Here is a 9,911-nt window from a genome sequence, read left to right as displayed (position 1 = left end):
TTTTATTGTATAGTATTGAATCAAGTCCGCCTCTGTGGTGTAATGGTCAGCGTGATTAGTTGCCACCCCTGGAGATCCGGGTTCGATTCCCGGCTCTGCCACGAAATTTGAAAAGTGGTACGAGGGCTGGAACGGGGTGCATTCAGCCTTGGGAGGTCAACTGAGTAGAGGTGGGTTCGATTCCGACCTCAGCCATCATGGAAGTGGTTTCCCACTTCTCCAGGCAAATACCGGGACGGTACCTAACTTAAGGCCACGGCCGCTTCCTTCCCTCTTCCTTGCCTGTCCCATCCATTCTTCCCATCTCTCCACAAGGCCCCTGTTCAGCATAGCAGGTGAGGCCGCCTGGGCGAGATAATGGCCATCCTCCCCAGTTGTATCCCACGACCCAGAGTCTGAAGCTCCAGGACACTGACCTTGAGGCGGTAGAGGTGGGATCCCTCGCTGAGTCCGAGGGAAAACAGATTAAGGAGGAGGAGGAGGTATTGAATCAAAGTTTCAAAAAACTATTATTACCGTACTTAAGTTGGTACAGTTTGTTATCTGTATATATTTTTGCTCCCGCACTTTTAATTCCCATCCACCGCTATTGGAAGACCGAGTGAGTTGACTACGTGGTGAGCTGCGTAACTATGAGCTTGTATTCGGGAGATGGTGGGTTTTAATTCCATCAGCATCCCTGAAGATTTTTTCCCACGGCTACCCATTTTCATACCAGATAAATGTACCGTAATGATGGCTACCGCCACGCCTTTCCCTGTGCTAGCCTTTTTCTATTCCATCGTCACCGGAAACTACTGCGACGTGAAACCACTAGGAATGGGAAGGAAGCACCCATGACTTTACTTAATGTTCCTGCTGTCAAAATGGGAACTCACTTTTAGGACTGCCAACGGTGGGGTTCAAAGCTTCAAATTTACCATCTCCCGAATGCAACCTCACAACTACGTGACCCGAACCGCACAGCCAACTCGCTCGGTGAACCTCATACTTGTATATGGATTAAAGTGCTTATCTGCACGTGTTTAAAATCCCTGCTTCGTTAGGAATTAGGAATATAAAGACGTAGAAAATAGGTTCAATAGAAATGTTTAAATGTTTGTTTAGTTATTGGTCCGCCTCAGTGGTGTAGTGGTTAGTGTGATTAACTACCACCGCCGGAGGCCCGGGTTCGATTCCCGGCTCTGACACGAAATTTTTGAAAAGTGGAACGGGGTCCATTCAGCCTCGGGAGGTCAACTGAGTAGAGGTGGGTTCCATTGCGACCTCAGCCATCATGGAAGTGGTTTTTCGTGGTTTCCCAATTCTCCTCCAGGCAAATCCCGGCATCGAACATAACTTAATGCCGCTTCCTTGCTCCTTGCCTGTCTATCCCTTCCAATCTTCCCATCCCCCGCAAGGCCCCTGTTCAGCATAGCAGGTGAGGCCGCCTGGGCGAGGTACTGGTCATCCACCACAGTTGTTTCCCCGACCCGATGTCCGACGCTCCAGGGGGATTTGTAACACATCTGCAACATAGAACAAATATTCACTTGCGAGCGTCTGAAGGGAATTCCGTGAACCTGTAGACGTTTTCTGGTGTCAAGCATTCCTGGGGTCAATAGAGTTAGTCACTTCTGAATCATTTTAGATCTTGGTTGGGGGCTTAAGATTGCATGCCCCTCTTGACGCAGAGTGAATTTTCACTTTCACCAAGCTAAGTTCCATCAGCATTCGAATTTCAGCCATCCGAATGGAATAACAGTAGCTAAGATAGTAGAGTACATCAATAACGTCTCCCACGTAAAAAACTGCACTGCCTGGGAATCGAACCCAGCTCACAAGAATGGGAGTCTTGCATGATACCACTACACCAGCAGTGCCCACGTCTACCTCGTTTGCGGTGAGGAGTTCATACAACATATTTGTGTTGAGGATAGCGGAGAGAGAATTACAGTAGCTTAGCCAAGATTGGCGATGGGGGTATAGTTACAAAATAATGGTAGAACACAATGAAGGTGCAAGCGTGACTTGTAGTTATAAGGGCACTGATATAAGTGAATTAGAGCTCTGTTGGTTCTACAACTATGTCTACCGGGTGAGTTGGCCGTGCGGTTGGAGGCGCGCTGCTGTGAGCTTGCATCCAGAATATAGTGGGTTCGAACCCGACTATCGGCAGTCCTAAAGGTGGTTTTCCGTGGTTTCCCATTTTCACACCACGCAAATGCTGGGGCTGTACATTAAGTGATGCCTTTCCTATCCCATCGTTCGCATAAGACCTATCTGCATCGGTGCAACGTAAAGCCACTAGCACAAAAAATTGTCTCTGAATGTTTATTTAGTTTATGGTTTATTGTCGGTTTCTGTTCATTTTCTTTTTGTAAAAATTCCACGGGGGTGTTCTAACCCCCCAGTGACAGTTTTCTGAGACGCCGAGGTGCCAGAATTTTCCAATTCGCGCGGATTGAAATCGATAACTGTCAAAAGATAATCATCATTGCATCTCATACAGTGAAGTGAGGATGTCATATTGGAGCAAGTACCAACATTAACATCATCTACTGGCATCCAGTATGACCAACTCCCCATGATTCACGAATGTACGAAGACTACACGCCTCTTTACAAATACCGACGATATGCAGGCTCATAGATAAGACAGCTCTAGGTGTACTAGGTCGTATCCCCGCTGATCCTCAAGACTGCGCAATCAACATGATTAGACGACTTTTCCAAATTTAAAAATTGCTTATTAGGCGTAAAACCATAGGGCCGTGGCTAATGTACAAAAGATAAAGCTGATGCTTATTAAAGTAGGGGATTTCCATTCCGATCAAATATTTTATTCATGACCGGATACGATTTCTCCCCGATAGCGAATATCCTTAAGATCAATAGAAACTTACCTTAGGTGTTTTTTTCTCTCCTTAAATAATGATCAGCGCCGCCTCTGTGGTGTAGTGGTTAGCGTGATTAGCTGCCACCCCCGGAGGTCCGGGTTCGATTCCCGGCTCTGCCACGAAATTTGAAAAGTGGTATGAGGGCTGGAACGGGGTCCACTCAGCCTCGGGAGGTCAACTGAGTAGAGGTGGGTTCGATTCCCACCTCAGCCATCCTGGAAGTGGTTTTCCGTGATTTCCCACTTCTCCTCCAGGCGAATGCCGGGATGGTACCTAACATAAGGCCACGGCCGCTTCCTTCCCTCTTCCTTGCCTATCCCTTCCAATCTTCCCATCCCTCCACAAGGCCCCTGTTCAGCACAGCAGGTGAGGCCGCCTGGGCGAGGTATTGGTCATTCTCCCCAGTTGTATCCCCGACCAAGAGTCTGAAGCTCCAGGACACTGCCCTTGAGGCGGTAGAGGTGGGATCCCTCGCTGTGTCCGAGGGAAAAGCCAACCCTGGAGTGTAAACAGATGATGATGATGATGAAATAATGATCATCAGATACATACACGTAAAGTTACCACCTCTAAATATGAGATTTAAAGAAATCAGTATATTTGTGTTCTGTGCATTTAAGTGTCTGTGTAGTAGACATTGTCTCTCTACAATTATGTATTTAATAAGTGAATTAGAATCTGGTGATTTTTAAAATAAGTATTTAATGCAGCCGACTCGACATAATTAGTATAAAATAGGTCTTATGTATTAAGAATATATTAACACCGAAAATATCGCACAGAAATTCTTCTTCTTTATCTGTTTATCCTCCAGGGACGGTTTTTCCCTCGGACTCAGCGAGAGATCCCACCTCTACCGCCTCAAGGCCAGTGTCCTGGAGCTTCATGCTCTGGTTCGGGGGATACAACTGCGGCCTCACCTGCTATGCTGAACAGCTGAACAGGGGCCTTGCGGGGTGATGGGAAGATTGGAAGTGTAACGGTCCAAATCTCGTTACAAGGTGATATCTGTATGATTATTATTATTATTATTATTATTATTATTATTATTATTATTATTATTATTATTATTATTATTATTATTATTATTATTATTATTATTGTTACGGGGTTACCCGTGGATCAGCAGAGGTGAAAGAAGGTGCGGGCTGGAATGGGTCTAACTACAAGTCCGAAACATGAATTAAAATTTAAATAAAGGTTATATTTTCAATAGACAACAAGATTTAACAAATTTTCACTAGGTGAAATAACAATGAAAAAAATCAGGTACAATTGTAACTTTACAAACGATAGCACAAGTTAAGAGGTCTTTACATCTTCTGGGCTTCGAGCCCCAAGTTATAAATCCTGAGCCCTCAGCTCACAACCACAAACTACCAAAGGGCAGAAAACCCCTCATTACATGGAGCACTTGCTCCCAACTTTTAACCTCAAGCCTCCCAGAGGCACTATTCAAACACAAGAAAGAGGTGAGCCGCTCTCAGTTTTTTCAAGCCTCTTAAAGGCAATACCAGACTTTACAGTAACTTGCCATCGAGGCACAACTTACAAGAATTAAACAGGGGTATCTTGTACCCAGCCTACAGGGCATTACAAGAAAAATAACAGGTTAATGAAATGGCCCAAAATATGAATGGAGTCGTTGCTTGCGCTCCTACATGAAACCTTATAAAACCTAAGGGGCACTAGCCCGCTGACACAGGGGCTATTCCCAAGCTAGGGAGGTGACTCGTATAAGAAAATGTTAAGACATTAAGAGTAGAAAATCGGTTATGAAAACGTAGTCACCTCAACTCAAGGTGAAGGGGAGCTCGAGAGGGTAAAGCACTCTCTATCCCCGATTTAAAGTTAAAGTAATAAGAAACTTTTACATAAGTCGGCACTGAGATATATTTTTCGAAAGGTAGGTTAATTTGAAAAGGTCTCGGACCTTCCCCGAGGGCTAAACTGCTGAGCTAGCAAGAATTAAAGATGTTAAAAGGCCATTACCTTGTAGAAGAGCTGCTGGCGGATGGAAGAGGCGCTTCCCGCCTCCTGCTATACTTGCATACACTAAGCAAGATGTTGTACGAGTGGCGCAGAACCAGGAAAAGCAGCAGTTTTTATACTCTCGGGGAAGATTCGAGACCTTTCTTGAATGATTAAGACACACCCCCAGTCGTTTATTGGGTGGCTTACAGTTACACCTCAACAATGGGGAAGAAAGGCGCCATTGGCTAAAAATTAATGACAGAATTTTATGATTGGCTAATTTCAAAACTGGCGGAAAGAAAGATTAATATTGCCAACCCACAAATGAAAGAACAATATTTAGTGAAGAACAAACTTATGAATACAAAATATCTTCAAGATAAGTTCCTTCACTTCGCACCAGGGTGCTTGATCACAGTTTTTGATAGAGACATCTGTGAGAGAATGTCCACACTTCTTGATAATTAGTAAACAAAAATAATTCGAAATTAACTCAGTGACATCTTCTGATAAACGGTTGACTTAATTCAGTTTTAAAGTTCAGAGTTTCAGCAGTAGAGGAGTACTTTAAGGCAGAAAATTCAAATGTGCGGCGTATAGGTGTACCAACCGGTACAGACCTACCTCCCCCCAAAAAGTCCTTCCAAGGGGTGACACAGAAGAATGTTGAAGAAAATTATTTTCCAAAACGAAAGTCCAAGTTTTGTTTAACCCAACATCAATCATTACTTGAAGAAAATTTTTGTTTCCTTGCAATTAGATTTGTTGAAGTACATGGAAGAAACATTAATAGATGAAAAGGTCTCTTAATGTTGAATAGAAGAAGAATATTGAAGAAACAAAAAAAATAGTCTTTTGTGGATCACTAGATAAATTCCAGACTTAGAGTGTCTTTCTTATCATACATGTTGCTAATTTTGACGGCCAGACCAGTCGCTGCTGCCAATGCCCAGTCGAGGTCGCCCGGACCCCTCAAGTACCCTGAGATACCTCTCTCCCTCACTATGAGAGGGGTAGTCGTGGTGAAGGACGCCGCAGATGTGAAGTTAGTTTGCAGTCCCCAGATAAGCTTGCAGTTGGTGCGCCGCACTTCAGCCTGTGCCGGGAGATAGACTCCGGCGCGCCGTACACTGTAGGACATCACGGGAGTGGAGTGGGCCCTTACCCCACCACGGTGGCGGTAAGGCGCCGAACGGCTGCGGGTCACTGAAACAATAAAATCTCGGCGGCAGAATTGTTGTTGACATCTGATTTCTTATTTTAGGTTACGATCATTTTGGTGAGGCAGAGGGGTCAGCGGCGTGGATTTTTTTTTTACAGCCACTGGTATGGTTTATCAGGAGACGGGAGCTTGGCAATGGCCGCAAGGAAGAGACAGCAGAGTAACCATAGGAGAAGTTCTTACATATTTATACAGAGCCGATGAGAAAACAAAGGGCCGAAGGCCTAATATTAATATAAAATATAACCTTTACACCGTTGCAAGACACAGATGGCAAGTTAACAGTTACATTACACTGGTTTCACCTGAGACAGGTGAACCCTAAAGATCTTCTCGGTGGCTGTATTGCTCACTAATAAGGTTACTGGAGTTAGAAAATCTAAAATGATACACGGCCCATGAAATCTGGGGACAAGCTTGCCCGCGGGAACAAAGTTTTTGACCATAATTCGGTCTCCTACCTTTAAATTAGCAGATCTCCTTCCACGATCATATATTGCCCTAACCTTTTCACGAGAAATTTTAAGACTGGCCTTAGCCTTCTTCCATAGATATCTAATATTATCTGGATCTATTGTCTCAGGTAGAATATCACTATGAGACCAAAGGTTAGAGAGCGGCGTGTTGGGTACAAACTTAAACATCAAGGAAGCTGGAGTAAACTTGTGAGATTCATGAACCGCCGAATTCAAAGCGAAAGCTAACCAATGCAAGGACGTGTCCCACCTAGAATGATCATCATGATGATAGACAATTAGAGCCGACCTTAGATTACGATTGACCCGTTCAGCTAGAGATGGTTGAGGATAGTATGCAGAAGTTGTTACATGTGAGATGGCTTGATCAAAACGTAATTTACGGAAGAGATTTTAGGTAAACGCTTTAGCATTATCGGACACTAAATATTGACACGGACCAAAAGAAGCAAAGATGGAATTTAAGCAAGAAATGGTGGACTGAGCGGTAGCCAGCGTAGTCGGAAATAGCCAGGAAAATCGTGTGAAACCATCTACACACACAAGGATGAATTTGTTGGCATTCCCCTTTGATTGGGTGAAGGGTCCTACGTAGTCGATATAAAGACGTTCCATGGGGCGCGACGCTTGATGAGAAGACAATAGCCCTTGCTTAGTGGACATGGTGGATTTACTAAGCGAACAGGATTTACAGGCTTTTACCAATTCACAAATTTCACCGTCCATACCTTTCCAAATGAACATTTCTCGGATCTTTTCTCGAGTTTTCAAGATGCCTAAATGCCCCCCCCCCAATGGGGTCTCATGGTAATACTTGAAGATCATAGGTACAAGAACAGCTGGAACTACAACTTTCATCTTCTGATCATGCCTCGACGGGCAACATAAAACACCATTCCTCAATACATAAGGGATGACATGTTCCCCAGAAGAAAGGGTTTGTATAATAGGAGCCAGCACTGGATCTTCACGTTGATATTTTTCAAGATCCCTAAACAACATGGGAGCATCCGTTAGGATGGCATTTACACCAGGAGATATGGACTCGGGAAGTGAAGGACTGTCTTCCTGTTCAGAGGTCTCTACATCATTGGCAAACATACGGCTTAGTCCATCGCCACAACATTTTCAGTTCCTCTAATATGCCTAACATCAAATTGGAAGGCCGAAATTCTGATGGCCCAGCGGGCTATGTGACCAGTGCGACGTGGCCTACCTAAGACCCAACTTAAGGCTTGGTTATCTGTCTCCAAGTCGAACTTAACATGTTCCAGATAGAGGCGGAACTTTTCTACAGCAAACAAGACTGCCAAACCTTCAAGTTCATAAATGGAATACTTGGCTTCTTGAGCCGATAAAGTCCTAGACGCATAGATGGGTCGCCTCCCTAGTTCAGTCTCTTGAAGAAGGACTGCAGCCACCGCCGACGACGACGCGTCGGTTTGGACGATGAATTTCTTCGAGAAATCAGGTATGGCAAGAACAGGGGCATTACACAGAGCTAATTTGAGATCTTCGAAAGCGGCTTGTTGAGAAGGTCCCCACTCAAATTTGACGCCTTTCCTACGGAGCAAGTTCAAGGGAGCCGCTCTATTAGCGAAGTTAGGAATAAATTTCCTGAAGAAATTCACCATGCCAATAAATCTGGCAATACCTTTGATGTCCTTAGGAGGTTTGAAATCACGGATGGCCTGTGTTCTAGAATGATGTACAGCGACACCATCGGGCGACACAATATGCCCCAGAAATGACATGGAAGGCTTAGCGAAAGCAACCTTGGACAACTTGACCGTTAACCCTGCCTTACGAAGGCGACTCAGGACCTCTTTCAGATGATCTAGATGTTCTTCAAAGTTCTCAGAAAATACGACGACATCGTCAAGATAATGGTATAGATACTCAAATTTGATGTCGGAGAGGACCCTGTCTAGCAGTCTCGTAAGCACAGCTGCTCCCGTGTGGAGCACGAAAGGCACGCGGTTGTACTCATACAAGTTCCAGTCCGTGGCAAAAGCTGTCAGATGTTTAGATTCTTCAGCTAGAGGGATCTGATTATATGCCTGATTGAGGTCTAAGATGGTGAAGAACTTAGCTTTCCGAAACCACAAGAAACAAGACTGAAGGTCTGGAAGGGGCAGAGATTGTAACACCACCTTCCGATTTAAAGCCCTATAGTCAATCACAGGCCTGAAGCCACCTTGGTGTTTCGGAACTAGAAAAATAGGCGATGAATACGCCGACTTAGAGGGCCGAATTATACCATCTTTTAACATCTGATCTATGATCTCCTTCAGAGCCTTCATTTCAGGTGGAAATAACCTATCAGGTGGAAATCGAACAGGAATCGAATCTTCAATCTTGTATTCAATAAGGTCAGTAACACCAAGAGTATCGGAGAAAACTTCTGGAAACGACTGACACAACTTACGAATACTATCAGCCTGCTTCTCAGGTACATGTCTAAGGTCTAACAACATCTCATCCTGGGTAGGCGAAACAGATGAACATGACACAGAACTACATTTAAGTAAGGGGATTTTGAAATTACTAGCAAATTTGAAAGTGCACGACTTGCTCTGAATGTCGAGCACTAGACCGGTGTGAGACATGAAATCCGCTCCCAATATAATGGGGCAAGACAAGTGCTTAGCCACAAACAGTTTAACTTTCCACGTAAATTTAGCAATTCTAATTTTGGCATACAGTAAACCTAAAATTTCTAACGGAGAAGTGTTAGCCGAAATGCATTGAACCGAAGACGAACAAAAATCGGAAAATTTACAAACAGATTTTAATTTGGAATACCATTCAACCGAAATAATGGAACAAACACTGCCTGAGTCTAATAGAGCAGTTACAGGTTCATTATTCAATTCAATTTTGAGAAATGGTACAGGAGCGGGGGAATCCGCCGCAATCCTAAGACATTCTTTAAGGCATTCAAATAAGGGGTTGGAAGACTTCCTACCATGTTCCGAGCCTGAGATTTCGGCTGGTTTACTTGGGGCTGAGCCTCGGAAAGATGAGTTAGCCGACTCAGCCGAAGCCACTAGTCATTTTTGATTACTGGTGGAAGTTGCACCCGAAGTTGAGCAGGAGGAAGTGCTATTAGAATTCGGGCAATTCTTGGAAATATGGGAAAAAGCGCCGCATTTAAAACAGCTTCGAGATGACCCTGCTCCATTCTTTGCCCCGTTGTATTTGATCAAAGGGCACTTGTTGCGGAGATGGTCTGCAGACCCACAAGCATAACATTTGCGGGTTACGATGGTTCGGCGAGGTGGAGGCCGAAGATTACTTAAAGAAGGAAGAGGCTCCGTCGCGACACGTAGTGTGCCAGCATATCTAACTCCCTCGGCTG

At 44.4% G+C, this 9,911-nt stretch overlaps 1 non-coding gene across 1 annotated transcript; it reads right to left on the bottom strand.

Moving 5' to 3' along the window:
- Positions 1-1,791: 1,791 nt before the first annotated feature.
- TRNAG-CCC (transfer RNA glycine (anticodon CCC)) lies at positions 1,792-1,862 on the bottom strand. Its single transcript has one exon. It is a non-coding gene; the product is annotated as a tRNA-Gly (tRNA).
- Between the last annotated feature and the right edge of the window lie 8,049 nt (positions 1,863-9,911).

Source organism: Anabrus simplex, chromosome 1 (genome assembly GCF_040414725.1).
Source record: "Anabrus simplex isolate iqAnaSimp1 chromosome 1, ASM4041472v1, whole genome shotgun sequence".
Classification (NCBI taxonomy): Eukaryota; Metazoa; Arthropoda; class Insecta; order Orthoptera; family Tettigoniidae; genus Anabrus; species Anabrus simplex.
Note: the sequence above shows the minus strand (reverse complement) of the source record. Positions and strands in the feature narration are given on the sequence as shown.